The following is a 17,154-nucleotide window of genomic DNA, read 5'->3' as shown; positions in this document are numbered from 1 at the left end:
AATAAAGATTTCTAAGCTCTCACAATAGATGCATCCAAAATCCTACAACTTTATTAAATATATTAAAATACAGAAGCTAACTTTTAGAAGGGGGAGGTGGTTACCTATGTGAAATGCACAGAAATTTGATGTGCCGAAAATGAGGGCTGGCTGTCTGCCTATTAAAAATTCTTAAAGAAAAATATGTTCTAATTCTTATAGAAAGTATTTTAAAACGTCGGGTTGTGAATTTTCGCAGTAATAAAAAGGCTCTACGATTTTTAATATAAACTTTATTATTAACACTAATATGTATTCTTATTTAAAACTTCGACATATCTTTCATTTCAAACTCAATTTCCAATTGATGTTTTCCGAATTGTCAATTTGTATATGTCAAACGACAAATTACCACCCAGGATTGTGTCCTACTGCATGTAAAAATTTGGAAATACTTGAAGCGTGTTTGAAAATTGCACAAAAAAAACAACTGATTTAACATTAAACAACAACTAATATCCCAATAAAATTGAACAGATATGCAAAGTAATTCAATATAATCACTTAAATAACGTAAACACTTGCATTATTTAATATCAATTTTCAAGAAAACCCGTAAGTTCTCGGTCATCAAACGCCTTTAAAATTTTATATGTAGTCTAAAGTGCTAACAGAAATAAGCCAGCAAACAGCTTTGAAGACAACCCTGATTACCATGAAAGTAGCAAAAAAAGTTGCCCAAAATTGGACTTTAACACAACACCCTAAGATTTTCTGGAGGTGAGATATTATGCAGTGAATCAATTAAGTTTAGGTACAAAGGCATTTTCTCAAATAAACCTATAATTTCTTCATTAAACTTTGTAAAAAAAAATAATTTTTTTTTGTCAATTCCAATAACGAACATATTTTAATGCATTTATTTTAAAATCAGTCACTTTTTTCTATAAACACAACAAAATATAACAACAAAAGCATAAATTCCATTGATTTAACGTCAATAAAGTTTTGGTACAAAAACGAAAAGAAATTAAAATATGATTTATACAAAAAAGACAATATAATTTTAATACTTTGTGGGACCTCCTTTAGCTTTAATTATTGCTTGTAAACGGCGATGCATGCTTTTTACTAGCACATTAGTGTCAGACTTTGTAATTTTGGCCCATTCAATTCCTATAGCGGCTTTTAAGGTATCCTTAGACGAAATATTGTGTTTTCGAATCCTCTTTTCTATCAAATACCATATGTGCTCTATAGGATTAATGTCGGGTGATTGTGGTGGCGTTTGGAGTTGCTTGCAGTTATATAGGAGCCATTCACGGACTAGATACGACGTGTGTTTAGGGTCGTTATCTTGTTGAAAAAGAAATTGGCTGCTGTTGAGACCCAATTTTTGCACGCTTGGGCGCAAATTTTTTTTCAGAATATCCAGATACATAAATTTGTTCATTTTATCTGTTATAAACTCCAAATTACCCACGCCTGATGCAGCCATACATCCCCATACCATGATGTTTCCCCCACCATGTTTCACTGTAGGTATTAAGTTATTTTCTTGCATCTCTGCATTGGCACGCCTCCACACTTTTATTACTCCGTCCGACCCAAAAATGTTGAATTTTGATTCGTCAGTGAATACAACATTCTCCCAAAACGATTCTGGTTTTTCAAGATGTTCTTTAGCAAATTGTAATCTTTTTTTCTTGTTTGCTTTTGATATGAATGGTTTACGTCGCGCAGTTCGTCCGTAATAACCAGCTTTGTGCAGCACATTTCTCACAGTTTGAGGATTTACATTTTTTTGAAATTCCACGTTTATATTATTTGCAATCTTTACTGCTGAAATACAAGGATTTCGCTTGACAGCAGTGATGGCATTACGTTCTTCGCAAGGCGTTAATACTTTAGGTCTGCCGGACCTATGTTTTATATTTAGATCTCCGTTAGATGTATACGATTTTATAATATTATAAACACTTGAATGTCGTTTCCCCACTATTGTTCCAATTTCCCGTAGAGTTTTATTCTCCAAATATAATTTTAATATCAATTTTCTTACTTCGAACGAAATTTGTAAACCGCGGCCCATTTTTTTTTTATTTCAACAAATAAATACAATAAACTTTTATAGTTTTACACTTTCACACTTGACTATGTCTAGTTTACTGTCCAGCTTAAACAAATAACTAAAAAAAACAAGTAAGGAAGGGCTAAGTTCGGGTGTCACCTAACATTTTATACTCTCGCATGGTAAAGTGATAATCGAGATTTCATTATTCGTCATTTAAATATTTTTCAAATACCGTATTTTTGTAAAGTTTTATTCCGCTATCATCATTGGTTCCTAATGTTTATACTCGTATTATACAGAGAAGGCATCAGATGGAATTCAAAATAGCTTTATATTAGAAGAAGGCGTGGTTAGAACCGATTTCACCCATATTTCGTACATGTCATCAGGGTGTTAAGAAAACATTATATACCGAATTTCATTGAAATCGGTCTAGTAGTTCCTGAGATATGGTTTTTGGTCCATAAGTGGGCGGCGCCACGCCCATTTTCAACTTTAAAAAAAGCCTGGATGCAGCTTCCTTCTGCCACTTCTTCCGTAAAATTTAGTGTTTCTGACGTTTTTTATGAGTCGGTTAACGCACTTTTAGTGATTTTCAACATAACCTTTGTATGGGAGGTGGGCGTGGTTATTATCCGATTTCTTCCATTTTTGAATTGTATATGGAAATGCCTTAAAAAAACGGCTCTGTAGAGTTTGGTTGACATAGCTATAGTAGTTTCCGAGATATGTACAAAAAACTTAGTAGGGGGCGGGGCCACGCCCACTTTTCCAAAACAATTGCATCCAAATATGCCCCTCCCTAATGCGATCCTTTGTGCCAAATTTCACTTTAATATCTTTATTTATGGCTTAGTTATGACACTTTATAGGTTTTCGGTTTCCGCCATTTTGTGGGCGTGGCAGTGGGTCGATTTTGGCCCATCTTCGAACTTAACCTTCTTATGGAGCCAAGAAATACGTGTACCAAGTTTCATCATGATATCTCAATTTTTACTCAAGTTACAGCTTGCACGGACGGACGGACAGACGGACGGACACGGACAGACATCCGGATTTCGACTCTACTCGTCGCCCTGATCACTTTGGTATATATAACCCTATATCTGACTCTTTTAGTTTTAGGACTTACAAACAACCGTTATGTGAACAAAACTATAATACTCTCGTTAGCAACATTGTTGCGAGAGTATAATAACCAAACGCAACAAAAACTAAAACAATATGACACGATGAATGAAGTGTACCTAAACTATTTGGAGTACTTTCTGGCTGCTTTTTTAATTCACAGCGTCTAATTGGCGCCGCAAGACAGATAACGGCATACCATTCACTCAGTAACGTTGAGCATAATGCAGTTCTTGGAAAGTACATAACGGTGTTTTTAAAAGTGTTGTTGAAATTAGTTGTTTCAATGATTTTAGCTCGAAATTGTTACTGTACCTAAACTTTATTGATTCACTGTATGTGTTTAAATGAGTTAATCCTCCCCCTCTCACACAACCTGTGAAAACTGGCGCACCCTAATACGCCAGCGCAATTCACCATAGCTGTTGACACTTCAACGCAATTCCCCACACCTGTGCTCCTACCCACCAAACAAAAAGGATAGACAACAGGAGAGGAGCCCCATTCGTTCCAGCAATTCGCTATATACAGTTCGACTATCAACTTTATATACACTCCGCCGCGTCGACACCTCATCCAAATCTCAAAATTCAACCACGATCCGTGTCCACTCAATCGCAAGCAGTGACAAACCGTTCCCGGAATTGGAGTATCGCCGCCTCGCCCATCGATATAATTTTTAATGAGTTTATATGCATAATAAATTAAACTTAATAAAACTTAAATAAACTTGTTGAAAATCGAAATACATATATACAAAATAAAACGGACATTTTTATTTAATTTAACGCAATGTATCGAGTATACATTTAAACAATATGTATGTAAACAAAGAAAAGGTTTGTTACTGTATATACTGAGACTAAAGTATGTTAATAACAACCATTTTTATACTCTCGCAACAAAGTTGCTAAGGAGAGTATTATAGTTTTGTTCACATAACGATTGTTTGTAAGTCCTAAAACTAAAAGAGTCAGATATAAGGTTATATATACCAAAGTGATCAGGGTGACGAGTAGAGTTGAAATCCGGATGTCTGTCTGTCCGCCCGTCCGTCCGTGCAAGCTGTAACTTGAGTAAAAATTGAGATAACATGATGAAACTTGGTACACGTATTTCTTGGCTCCATAAGAAGGTTAAGTTCGAAGATGGGCAAAATCGGCCCATTGCCACGCCCACAAAATGGCGAAAACCGAAAATTTTGGCACAAAGGATCGCATTAGGGAGGGGCATATTTGGACGTAATTTTTTTGGAGAAGTGGGCGTGGCCCCGCCCCCTACTAAGTTTTTTGTACATATCTCGGAAACTACTATAGCTATGTCAACCAAACTCTATAGAGTCGTTTCCTTCAGGCATTTCCATATACAGTTCAAAAATGGAAGAAATCGAATAATAACCACGCCCACCTCCCATACAAAGGTTGTGTTGAAAATTACTAAAAGTGCGTTAACCGACTAACAAAAAACGTCAGAAACACTAAATTTTACGGAAGAAATGGCAGAAGGAAGCTGCACACAGGGGTCGAATCGTTACATCATGACATACGATAGCAAACGGATCGTAATGTATTTTCAATTCACAATAGGTTTTAAATTCCACATTACTTTGGATCGTATTTTTAGGTCACAATAAATGTGGAACTGTCAAAATTTGCGAAATTTTCAATAAACTTACACAAGCTAATTAAATATCAAAATGAATCCAACTTTGTTTTTTTATTTGAGCTCTAGTGAAAGTGATGGGCATAAAAAAATAGTGCGGAGATAGCTAGGAGATCGTAGCAATAGCGTAGGTATAAAAAAAATTATGAATCCTTATTAATAAAATTTTCTTTGTAGATGTATCGTTGAACAAAGCATTAAAATCTTAAAAAGACGGAGGAGTATTTGAGGTTATGGCAAGAGAGGAAGGTATCACCCCACAAAAGTGGAAAATTTGCTAACGTTTGTGAGGCATTACATAACATCTGCATAAAATTTACAATTAGTTACGACCCTCAAAAATTGCGATTCTTATCACACACAAGAAATGGCCCTTCCTTACTTGTTCAATTTTGTTTAGGGTGCCTGCAGGGTAGACGCTGAAAACTGAGCCGAGGATAAATGTGAGTTTAATCATTTTATTTGGCATTGACTTTCGCGCGTACTTTGATATTTTAGACAATTTGATAATTAGAGAGAATCGAAGGTTTATTTCGAAACAATAAAATACTTTTTTTCTTATTTTGGGGTTATGTGGTTACTCTTTTTCATGAAAATAAATACAACCACGTGTAATTTTAAAAAACAGGAAAGGACAACACTGTCGAGATTTACAGTTAACTGTCATTTGAAAAGTTTAAATAGCGTGCCTCGTGCTTAGTGACAAAATAAATAATCAATCGCGAAATAATTTTCTAAACGGAAAATATTGAATTTAAAACGATTAGTATTTTTTTAGTTATTTTTTTTTAGTTTAATTAGAGCTGTGGAAAGAAAAGTTGATCTAATTAAGTAATTGTAGAAAAAGGAAGGAAGGGCTAAGTTCGGGCGCAACCGAACATTTTATACTCTTGCAACTTGCAAGAATCAAAGCCAAGGAAATACTTTAAGGTGGAAAACCAATCATATAGAGTAAAGTCAGCAGGACGATCGAAAATCCTGATATTACTAATATAGGGGATAGGCGAAGTTTTCGCTCAAATACACTTACATATGTATTTTAAGCACAAAGATACACTGTTATGAATAAAACACGCTCTTTTATTTTCAATGGGATAACTATATATTGGCCGATATATTTTGTACAAAGTCACACAGAAGTTCTAAAATATTTATATTAGGTTTATGGGGGCTAAATTTCAGTTATATGTATCACACAATATATCAAAAGTCAACTATAGGTACCGGGGTCTAAATATTCCGTACCTAGGGTCTTGAACAGTTTGGGTTGGATTTGAACAATTTTTGGTCATAAGATGGCATACTTTAAGGGAATCATTACTACAAAATGTTATTTCCTTATATTAATTAAATCTTGATTTATGTAATGGAAATTTAAGGAATCACATGGAATTTTAAATTTTGTTATATGGGAAGTGGAGCGGTTGTAGTCCGATTTCGACATAATGCCATGCCCTAAGTTTAGTCGAAATCTGCCAGTCGGGTCTCGAGATATGGGATCTCACCAAAAAGTCGGTGGTGCCACGCCTATCGTCCAATTTTCACATCAGCTCCCTCGTACCATCTCGGCGGTAAAATTTAATGTCTCTGGCGTAGCTATTTATTGATTTAGTTTTTAACAGCACCATTATTTGGGGAGTAAGCGGGGTTATCTTCCAATTTAATCCATTTTCATATTGTCGGTAGAAATTTTAATAATATTTGTACTCAGCAAATTTTGTTGTTGTAGCGTAAATGGTTTAGGAGATCTGTACACTAAACTTGTTAGTTACACTAAACTTTTTCAAAACATTTTGCCCACAGATGCCCCTTGCTACTGCGATCCTCTGTACCTTGATACAGCTTTCTATCTTAATTTGGTGTTGAGTTACGGCACTTTTTATGTTTTCGGTTAATGACGTTTTGTGGGTGAGGCAGTGGTCCGATTAGAGAAATGAGCGTCTACTACTCCACTGTACATATATGTTTGCAATTTCGCAATTCCATCAAGGCACTGACCCCAACCATACATAGTAGCACATTGGGTCTTGCAAATAAATGGTGTTCGAAACATGGTGTTGTTGTTATGGCTTGGTCAGGACAAGTGAGTCATCGTGATGAAACTTGGTAGATGGGCGTAATTGGACCACTACCAAAATGATATGAACCGAAAAGTGTGATAACTATGCACTAAATTAAGATACAAAACTGTAATATCGCACCTGGTAGCTCAGTACAAGGGGCATCTATGTTCAAGATACATATCTCCTAAGCCAAAAAGGTTCAATAACCAAATTTGCCAAGCACAAATATTATAAAAACTCTTACCGACAGTGTGAAAATGTGCAGTGTTAAGAACTACAAAAAGCTGAATAAGTCAATAATAATTTACGTCAGAAACATTAAATTTTACCTCCGATATGGTTCGAGAAGATTTTATTGGAGTAGGTGTTAAAACTGGACGAGGGCCGTTGCACCTCCCACGATTTGGTGAAAACCCATATCTCGTAACCCGTTCAACCAATTGCGACGAAATTTAGGCGTTGAGCAATAAAAAAACCTTCGTTAGGATCGGGAAAGACCTCTGCGAGCCGTTCGATACCAAACGAGGTTTCAGACAAAGCGACACCCTTTCGTGCGACTTCTTCAATCTATTCTTGGAGAAAATAATTCGAGCTGCGGAACTAAATAGAGAAGGTACCATCTTTTATGAGAGTGTACAACTGTTGGTGTACGCCGATGATATTGATATCATTGGCCTCAAAAACCGCGCAGTTAGTTCTGCTTTCTCCAGAATGGAAAAAGAAGCGAATCAAATGGGTCTGGCAGTGAACAAAGGCAAGACGAAATATCTCCTGTCATCAAACAAACAAAAACCAAACTGTGTACAGAAGTCACTCATAATTCCTGTCCTGCTATATGGCGCAGAGGCTTGGAAGATGACATCAACTGATGAGTCGGCGTTGCGAGTTTTCGAGAGAAAGGTTCTGCGAAAGATTTACGGCTTTTGACTTGACATAGTTCAGCGAATTAAAAGACAGAGGCTACGCTGGCTACGTCATGTCGTCCGAATGAACGAAAACACTCCAGCTCTAAAAGTATTCGACGCAGTAGACGGCGGTGAAAGCGGAGGAAATACCAGACAATGTGTGAGATATATAATTGAAATTCTCCGACAATGGTGCGTCTGTATGTTAAAAATGGGTTGAAGCGAATCCCCATTTAACTAATATAAAGATTTTCGAATTCCCGAGATTCCTTTGTACCGCATATATAGGCCAGTATGTGAGGTATCTTTGCTAAGCTGGTAACAGGCGAAATGAGCACCGAGGGCAATGATGCTCTAAAGAGGCAAAAGCTCTGTGCAAAGTGGGTGCCTCGCAAGTTCATAAACCAACAAAAACAAAGAATAACTGATTCTGAAAAGTGTTTGAGTGCTGTGTAATCGTAATAAAACAGAATTCCTGCGTCGTTGTGTGACAATAGAAACATAGCTCCATCATTTCCCATTGTAGTCCACTCAACAGTCATTCTAGTGGACTGCACATGATGAACGGGCTTTCAGGCGTGGAAAGACGAAAAAGTCGGCTGGAAAGGTTATGACATCAGTCTTTTGGGATGCATGTCAACGACTGATTACTGAGTCAGTTATAATCTATTTCGATCGATTAAGCCGCTCTTGAGTCATAAATGTTGTAACTAATACAACTTTCTTTTATATATACTATACATATAGACTAGCTGACCCCGCATGCATTGTCCTGCGTGAAATTATGTGTTTTGAAATGAAAAGAAAGTTGAAGTTAGGTTGTGTTAAAAATCATTTATTTTCGATTCTTCTCATTTTTTCAATGTAACACAGTTTGATAAACAACATTTTTTGGTTTCTATTCCGGTGCGTAAATGTACAGAGAAGATGGTTTTCCAACTCGAGAGCACGCCACGTATAACTGGCGCGCACTGATGTATTCGTAGTTATGATAATTTGGCCAAAGTTGGCATAAACATTCATGATGAGTACATATTTCGTTGAAGTGAATTGACAAAAGGCAGGTGGAATTGATATCAAACCACTGGAACCGAAATTTGCCTATTTCCAAATCTTATCGAATACGATGTAAAATGTCTTCGGCAATGTAATTTTGTTCGTATTCCATAATTGACGCTGATTTGAAGACTGATATGTCGAAATGGTTATCGCGAAAAGTGTGCGAACTTCAGTGGCAAGCGAAGTAGCTATCGAATCGTCCATCGTTTGATTCCATTGATTATCATGTTCCAGCAATTGAAATTGCTGGCATGCTGCTCAAAAAGTTGCACACGCCGTATCATTCACAGTACGCAATGACTCAAATAAAATTGAATCGCGTACAATAATCAATAGCAACCGAAGGTATAAGCAATCGAAGTTTTTCGGGTGGATTATGTAAATTCGTTCTAAGGAATTAGTTGAGAACACACCTGGATGTCAATCTACTGGTTGGCCTTGCTTTCTGCGTAACTATTTCTTCGACGATGCATTCTATCTATAATATCAAGGCATTTCCGAATAGAGCAATGTTCTCGCCAACGAATCACTGCCGCAAGTTGGGAAAAAACTTGTCAATGTCAATTTTGTTGTTGGAAGTGTTTCCGCTGGCTGTACTGTATTCTCTGGGTTGAAAAATACTATTTGGCCATTCTCCAAATTAACTGCGAGACGCACAACAGTCAGAAAACATTCATGAATTGCAAAAATAAATACCCTACAAAGCGCTTTATTGCAGTTCACGTATCGACGATTTGATATTAGCTGACCTCATCTCGTTCAAGACCAATAACCGCCATATTGCTTTCTTTGGTGACGTATTTGCAAACGTACATATTTGATCGATTTCACCAAACTACAATATCAAACATTTACATGAGTTTTGAATGTTAATTAGACAACAGTGGCGAATGGAGGTGGTACGATCCATATATTGTCGACTTCGATATTCACTCCTTTAAGTTGAATGGTAAATGTTCTGCCATTATCGTGTGATGAGCTACGACGATGGAGTGGATATCCATCATTTCTAGTTTGGATTTCCGAAAGAAAAGCACGTGGATAGTGTTTCGTGTATTTATTGTTAGACATACAAACCGAAGTGGTATTGCTGTTCCCGCAAGGTTCATGAACCATATTGGTTTTCATCACTTCGTATAAAACTGGATCTTTCTCTGCATCAGGAATTTCCGCAGAAATGATTTCATCAATTTGATCTGGTGAACCACCATTTACCATCCAAAGAAGAATGTGTGCGTGCGGCAAACCTCTTTTTTGCAACTACACAGAGTTCATCCAGCATCTGACTGCACCATATATGTATACATACGTTGCTTCACGATAAATTCCATCAAACATCGTAGTTGTTGTTTGAAAAGTCAAGCTGTAACATCGTAACGATCGCTTGCTCATTGACCGCGATCCATAATTCCACACGTATGTATGTCATCGCATCCTGGGAGTACTCGTTCATGTGCCTTTGTGTGCCATACGTTGATGGCAAAAAGAACGCCGACCGATATTAGCGCGACCTCTTCGTGGCTTCGTAACAAATTTCAATCTGTAATTGATCACTTCGTCTAAAACACACATAAAGTTTTCACTCAATAATTTTTCTTTTAAATAGCCGGAATAAAAAAGGAAGCGACCCAAATTAAACGATTCAAATAATTTACAAATCAAACTATTGAAAAACAAAACACAAAATTTTATGGAAAAAAGTCACTTTTTCTAATTTTTCGACTTTTCCTTATGAAAAGTAAAGTAAAGGTCTTTTAATTTCTAAACCCTTCCAGATCCACAGCGAACAACTTCTGAAAATTTCATTTTAATTGGTTCAGCCGTTCTCGAGCCTTAGCGTTACTAACAAACATTAATTTTTATTTATATACAAAAGAAAACGTTTGTATGGGAAAAAGAAAAGGGCTGTTTTTAGGGCGTTTCCGGCAATTATTCGAATTTTCCTAGCATAAAAACCATTTGTGAACTATGAAAGAAGATTTAAAAAAAAGTTATCCGCTTAGCAACACATTTTGCGATTCTTTTTTATATTATAGACGCAACTTTTGTAATTTTTTCTTACATAAAAACCTTCTCCTAATAATAACAAATACAACAAAAAATAATTAGTGAAATCGGTCCAGCCATTCACGCGTGATGCCGTGACAAAGGGAAAAAGCGATTCATTTTTATACTATATCGTCACCTGAAAGGCAAAATAATGTAACATCACTTTGCGTAGGTTTACAGGAGAAGAAAAAACCGTATAAAAAGAAAACTACTTGAGATATTGAAACATAATTTTCAAATTTGAATTAACATGAAACTATAAGTATATTTTAGAAAAAAAATTAGAAAAGTTAAGCAAATTTTATAGTAGGTGTCCTACGTTATTTTGAATTTTCATTTCTGCAACAAAATCTAAATTCGTATAAAAATTAAAAATTTGAATATTAATACTTTTTTTATACCCTGAACAGGGTATTTTAAGTTTGTCACGATGTTTATAACACCCAGAAGGAAGCGAAGGAGACCCTATAAAGTATATATATGTATAAATGATCAGTATGTTGAGTTGAGTCGCTTTAGCCATGTCCGTCTGTCTGTCTGTCCGTCCGTCCGTTCGTCTGTCTGTATATATACGATCTAGTCCCTCAGTTTTTAAGACATCGTTTTGAAATTTTGCAAACGTTATTTTCACTTCAAGAAGCTGCTCATTTGTCGGAACGGCCGATATCGGACCACTACAACATATAGCTCCCATACAAACTGAACGATCGGAATCAAGTTCTTGTATGGAAAACTTTCACATTTGACGATATATCTTCACGAAATTTGGCATGAGTTATTGTTCATAGAAATGATGTAATGTCGGAAAAAATTGTTCAGATCGGTTAACTATAGCAACTAGCTCCCATACAAACTGAACGACCGGAATCAAGTGCTTGTATGGAAAACTTTCACATTTGACGATATATCTTCACGAAATTTGGTATGAGGTATTGTTCATAGAAATAATGGAATATCGGAAGAAATTGTTCATATCGGTTAACTATACTATTTAGCTTCCATACAAACCGAACGATCGGAATAAAGGGCTTGTATGGAAAACTTTCGCATTTGACGTGGTATCTTCATGAAATTTGACATGAATTATTGTTCTTAGAAATAATGTAATATCGGAAGAAATCGTTCAGATCGGTTAACTATAGCATGTAGCTGTATTACCAACTGAATGATCGGAATCAAGTTCTTGTATGGAAAACTTTCACATTTGACGATATACTATCTTCACGAAATTCGGTATGAGTTATTGTTCATAGAAATAATGGAATATCGGAAGAAATTGTTCAGATCGGTGAACTATAGCATATAGCTGTCATAAAAACCGAGCGATCGGAATCAAGGGCTTGTATGGCAAACTTTCGCATTTGAAGTGGTTGTTCTTAGAAATAATGTAATATCGGAAGAAATCGTTCAGATCTGTTAACCATAGCATATAGCTGCATTACAAACTGAGTGATCGGAATCAAGTTCTTGTATGGAAAACTTTCACATTTGACGATATATCTTCACGAAATTTGGTATGAGTTATTGTTCATAGAAATAATGGAATATCGGAAGAAATTGTTCAGATCGGTGAACTATAGCATATACCTGCCATACAAACCGAACGATCGGTATCAAGAGCTTGTATGGAAAATTTGACGCATTTGATGTGGTATCTTTACGAAATTTGACATGAATTACTGCTTAAGGTAATTATATAATCTCCGAAAAAAATTTTCAAATACAATACAATAGTTGAAGAAATTTTGAAGGTCGGATAACAAAACCTGCCATACAAACTGAAAAATCAAAATTAAGTTCTTATGTGACAAGAAATGTTCATGAAATTTAGCATGGATTATTGCCCAAGATATCGCTTCAATCTTCAAGAGAATTGTTAAGGTCGGACTTCCATACAAACTGGCCAATCAAAATCATGTTCATATATGGGCAACTTTGGCTAAATATCATCACAAAATTTAACATGAATTACTTTTTTCATTAAATATCAAACTAATTTTATCCGCAATGTAATACAGTTTGTAGGTGTAACGGACCTAATTAATACCCTACATTATTTTTTCTATATTGTAATCAGAATTAACCACTATACAAATTATATATTCTAAACAATTGGCTAGTATAACATAAGAATAAGGAGCAAAAATATTTTTTTTATTTTGCCATCAAATAATTAAATCCCTAATTTTTCTAGACGCATATTTTATTATATATTAATAATAATATAGCACTAATTTAATTAACTGTTAGGTGGGAACAAAACAAAACCTAGGTTCTAAAGTGGGTAGGAACTAAACATACAAGTAGTTCGATTGGTAGGTAGAAAGTATAACTGAGGTATAAAAAAACCGCTGCAATGCCTCCTTTGTAATTAAAGCCTTAATATTTCAACTAAAATTGCTTGATGAATACAGTATTCAGGGAAATTTTACAGATCAGACAATTATATCATAAATTTTTGTATAGAAGATTTTTTTTAATAAATAAATCCCTAATTTTGCCAGATATGAATAATTAAAATTGTAAGCATATTTATTCAACCCTAATTAACTGATGGGTAGGTAAAGCAAAATCTAGGTAAAAGGTAATTTCGTACACATTATTGTCCTGTTTTATAACCCTAATTAACTGATAGGTAAAAAACAAAGTTGGGAGGTTAGGTAAATTGTAACTGTAGGAAGGACTTTACATATAATTTTTTAAAAAGGTGTAAACTCAACGGATTACTTCAGTTTACGCCTACAGCTTAAACTTAGAACAACACAAGCGACTATCAAATTTATCGAAAAAATCTTAAAAAAAAACATTAATTTTTGGAATATATTTTTCTTTACTTATTTATTATTAATTTTAACTGTTTTTTCGTATATTTTTTATTGGTATACATATTTTATATTAATTTATAAAAATGCCAAGAGTATCTAGGCAGTCGCAAGAACAAAGACGTCGCAATGCTTTGAACCGAAGACACAATGGAACGTTCTGTACGACGCCAGTATCCAAAAACCAGAGGAGAAGAAAGGCAACGAGATGCAGCATTGAGGAGAAGTCGTCGAGGAGATCCAATAAGAAGACGTCGTGAACAAATTTTAAATTCTTCTCAAACAACAACAACTTGCAAACAAGCAGGAATCAACGTTGGAAAGAGTACGATTCCATGGGTCGGATCCCGCAAGTCGTCAGTTGGAGAGCTTTCGCTCGTCGTGAACTTTCTCCCGATGCACTGAAGAACAACCGCGTCAACGTCGAGCTATCAACATCTTTGATATGTACGCATTGTTAATAAAAAGGGCCCACTGAAATATGCGAGTGTTGTGGGGGCACTTGGTTCCCTCACCAAGTAAAAAAGCTAGAAAAACGTCCGACCTCATTAAAGTTTACGCACTCGGAAGATGCTAGAAAAGTTATTTACTTGTCATCGAAGTTTCCATCTTCGGAGCAAAAATATAATTTTTGCAGCACCTGCTATCGGATCGTCAAACAAGGTAAAATACCAAATATCTGCCTCTCAGAAGGATTAGAGTTTCCTAATATTCCGGAATGTCTTCAAGACTTAACGTGTCTGAAGGAAATGCTAATATCCCCGAGAATTCCATTTATGCGCATCATACCTTTAGGACATGAACGACAATGTGCTATTCGTGGAGCAGTAGTAAATATCCCGATTTCTGTTGTAGAGACAGTCACCATGATACAACGAACATTTGACAACAGCTATATTATTCAAGTGCACTTGAAACGTCGCACAGTGAGACAACGCCGGCATTAAATACAAGGAGTCATTGTAGAGCTCTGAAATTTTGCACAGGTTATTTTTGAGACAATTCCAGTTAAAAAAAAAAAATTAAGAAAATTCGCCCACTTTTACGCCCACCTGTCATACAGTCGAAATTTGTAAAATGCCGTATTGTCCGTAATACTTTAGGTATAACTTTCAATTTTGGTATACTTGAATGTTATATAGTTACAAACATTATTTGAAATAAAAATTGAACTTTTTCCCACTTTTAACCCCATCACCCATACTACCTCAACATAAAAAGTGCCATATTTTCTAAAATATATTAAATACAACCTTCAAATTCTATATTACTGTAATTTATATCATTTAAAATGTTTCATGCAAAAATTACAATAACACGCTCACTAATACGCCCACCTCCCATTGAAATGCAATAAAATAAAACAATATTTTTTTTCATTCAATCAATTTTTTAACATCATCATGGTATTCTAATTTTTTCAATTTGTTTCTCATTCTAAATGAATTAATATAAGGATCTGATTATATTTGCAAATAGTGCATTACATCTTCATTCGTAGAAAAACGTGAATTTTTACGAGAATGGAATAGCCTACAGTTTCTATACTCCTTATTCATTGCTTCTTGCGCTTCTTCGGATAACATTGCTGTAGCAAAAAAAAAAGTACACGAGTACACAAAATGTACATATGTTTGAGCAAAACAAAAACTGGTTTGGCTCAGCGGATGGAAAAAATGCCCAAAAACCAACAACAACCAAAAATTATGCTCACAATATTAGGCTGCTTATGAGACAACAAAAATAATTATAATGCAAGAGACTATTTTCTATTTTCCTGCCAGGCGACAAGCGGCACTACAATATAACAATTAAACTAACCACATTAGGAAGTGATCATAACACAACTTAGATAAGAACAATGTCTTGCACTATCAATTTAAATTAAAAATTATGCAACTATCTAACCCAAAGTCAATGACCTTCAACAAAATTATCTATCAAATTAATAACGTAAATTTATGTAAACAAGAATATTTTTATTAAAACATAAATGATCTTTAAAGCATAATTCTGAATAACTAACAAAAAACAAATGTAATTTATTACTATTCTCTTGCACAATAAGAGAATAGTAAACAATTAAAAAAATAAAAGTAACAAGTAAGGAAGGGCTAAGTTCGGGTGTCACCGAACATTTTATACTCTCGCATGATAAAGTGATAATCGAGATTTCATTATACGTCATTTACATATTTTTCAAATACCGTATTTTTTTTAAGTTTTATTCCGCTATCATCATTGGTTCCTAATGTATATACTCGTATTATACAGAAAAGGCATCAGATGGAATTCAAAATAGCGTTATATTGGAAGAAGGCGTGGTTATGAACCGATTTCACCCATATTTCGTACATGTCATCAGAGTGTTAAGAAAATATTATATACCGAATTTCATTGAAATCGGTCTAGTAGTTCCTGAGATATGGTTTTTGGTCCAAAAGTGGGCGAGGCCACGCCCATTTTCAATTTAAAAAAAAGCCTGGGTGCAGCTTCCTTCTGCAATTTCTTCCGTAAAATTTAGTGTTTCTGACGTTTTATGTTAGTCTGTTAACGCACTTTTAGTGATTTTCAACATAACCTTTGTATGGGAGGTGGGCGTGGTTATTATCGGATTTCTTCCATTTTTGAACTGTATATGGGAATGCCTGAAGAAAACGACTCTGTAGAGTTTGGTTGACATAGCTATAGTAGTTTCCGAGATATGTACAAAAAACTTAGTAGGGGGCGGGGCCACTCCCACTTTTCCAAAAAAATTACGTCCAAATATGCCCCTCCCTAATGCGATCCTTTGTGCCAAATTTCACTTTAATATCTTTATTTATGGCTTAGTTATGACACTTTATAGGTTTTCGGTTTCCGCCATTTTGTGGGCGTGGCAGTGGCCCGATTTTGCCCATCTTCGAACTTAACCTTCTTATGGAGCCAAGGAATACGTGTACCAAGTTTCATCATGATATCTCAATTTTTACTCAAGTTACAGCTTGCACGGACGGACGGACAGACGGACGGACGGACAGACAGACATCCGGATTTTGACTCTACTCGTCGCCCTGATCACATTGGTATATATAACCCTATATCTTCTGACTCTTTTAGTTTTAGGACTTACAAACAACCGTTATGTGATCAAAACTATAATACTCTCCTTAGCAACATTGTTGCGAGAGTATAAAAAGTTGTAAACATGCTATTGCATGCTAACATACGTATAGCGACAGAATGTGCGCGTTACGTACTTTTTGTAGTTTTTTGTATGTTTAATGTGCTTTTGCAAACTTTTGCTATATGTCCTCTACTTTAAATTAAAGCTGAGATTTCAAACTTTCATTTGGTATAAGTCTGCACCTAGGGCTAGGGGCTGCTCTATATTTCCTAGGCCATTGAAAATGCAAAATATTCAATTTTTGCAC

This window comes from Bactrocera tryoni, chromosome 3 (assembly GCF_016617805.1).
Source record: "Bactrocera tryoni isolate S06 chromosome 3, CSIRO_BtryS06_freeze2, whole genome shotgun sequence".
In the NCBI taxonomy this organism is placed as follows: Eukaryota; Metazoa; Arthropoda; class Insecta; order Diptera; family Tephritidae; genus Bactrocera; species Bactrocera tryoni.
The sequence above is the reverse complement of the archived record's forward strand: the minus strand, read 5'-3'. Positions refer to the sequence as shown.